Genomic DNA, 1,624 nt, shown 5'->3' with positions numbered 1-1,624 from the left:
CAACCCCCCCCCCCCCCCAAACAAACAGCCTGCAGTCTGTGACTGAGCAGCCGATGACCTTTGTGCTGCAGGACAGGAGCTGTCTGACCGTCTCTTCAGGCTTCAGCAGGACGAGCAGCTGCTTCGACTTTTCTCTTCACCTTTCACGTTGACAGACTCTCGAGTAAAACCTCATCATGGCGGAGAGGAGAACGGCGGTGAAGGCGGCAGAGGAGCCCGACTTCCTGCAGTGTAATGATCTGGCCTGTGAGACGGTCGGTGGGAGGGTGAGTGTCCGTGAGCTTATCATGTTCTTACTGCACCAAACAAATACTCTCAAACACAGAACATCAGCTAAATACACTCACACATATGAACAAGGTCAACAACAGGACCAAAGACATTTAATCCAGATGTGTGTCATAAATGTAACATGTGGCCTGAAGATGAGTGTGTCTGATCTGTGTTCATATGACAATAACACAACGAGGCAGCGGCAGCAGACTTCCCTATCATGTGGCTTTTTATGATGAATCATAAATAAGCTGTCAGCACCACCTCCCTGTTCACACATCTGACATATTATCACCTTATAAAACTAAATCTGTGTCTTGGCATCTCAAAAACAGATCTGGGGTCAGAGACCTTGTGTCTCACCAAGACTTAGAGAAACTCATTCATGACTTTATGTCTTCCAGAACCGATTGTTGCAACGCTGTCCTCACTGGTTTATCAGATAAGATTATTTCTGAAATAAAGTCCGATAGGTCTCTAAGATCTGCAGGAGCTGGTCAGTTAAAACTAAACTGCTGCCCCCTGGTGGAACCAGCTGGAACCAGCTAGAACCAGCTGGAACCAGCTAGAACCAGGTGGAACCAGCTGGAACCAGCTGGAACCAGTTGGAACCAGCTAGAACCAGCTGGAACCAGGTGGAACCAGCTGGAACCAGCTGGAACCAGCTAGAACCAGCTAGAACCAGGTGGAACCAGGTGGAACCAGGTGGAACCAGGTGGAACCAGCTGGAACCAGGTCGAACCAGCTCCCACTGGAGATCAAACCTGCCCAAACTGTCCTTTTCATCTAAACCTTAATCTTGCACTTTGATCTATTCATATTGTATAATCTGTGTTACATACATACACAAATAATAATAATGACAATATAAAATGTAAATATAGAATTCTAATAATTTGTGAATAAATACATTTAAAAATAAAACTTTTATCATTTTAATTTATTTTTGATCATTTTGAACTTTTCTTAGACAAATGGTCCATCAAGAAAATAATCATTAGTGCCAGTCCAATTCAAAACAGTCAAATTCTGCTTAAACATGGATACATCAGTAACATCAATAATCAATAATTAATATATAAAGTGTAACAGGGAGAATTTAACTTTTACTTTTGAAACTTTAAGAGCATTTTCCTGTTTCTGCTCCTGTTGTATATCTTTGTTTAGTAAGTGAACACTTACTGCTTTAACTTGAAAAGCGTTTCCTGTGTCGTCCACACATTGAGTTGATAATGAACTGTTTTTACAGAACAAACCTTTGTTGGTTTTCTATCGTGTGTTTTCAGGTTATTTTTGCTACAGACGAGTGGTTCGCTCCGGCTGCCAACCTGCTGAAGGTACAAATCTGACC

At 42.4% G+C, this 1,624-nt stretch overlaps 1 long non-coding RNA gene across 1 annotated transcript; it reads left to right on the top strand.

The window, feature by feature from the left end:
- The first annotated feature begins 15 nt into the window (after positions 1-15).
- Positions 16-1,609, top strand: LOC147819619 (uncharacterized). Its single transcript, XR_015436757.1, has 2 exons — positions 16-266; positions 1,560-1,609. It is a non-coding gene; the product is annotated as an uncharacterized LOC147819619 (long non-coding RNA).
- Positions 1,610-1,624: the final 15 nt, after the last annotated feature.

The sequence above is a fragment of the Seriola lalandi genome, unplaced genomic scaffold, assembly GCF_002814215.2.
Source record: "Seriola lalandi dorsalis isolate HSWRI2012SDOR001 ecotype SW California unplaced genomic scaffold, Sedor1 jcf7180002051740, whole genome shotgun sequence".
Classification (NCBI taxonomy): domain Eukaryota; kingdom Metazoa; phylum Chordata; class Actinopteri; order Carangiformes; family Carangidae; genus Seriola; species Seriola lalandi.
This window is presented reverse-complemented; position numbering and strand designations above follow the sequence as displayed.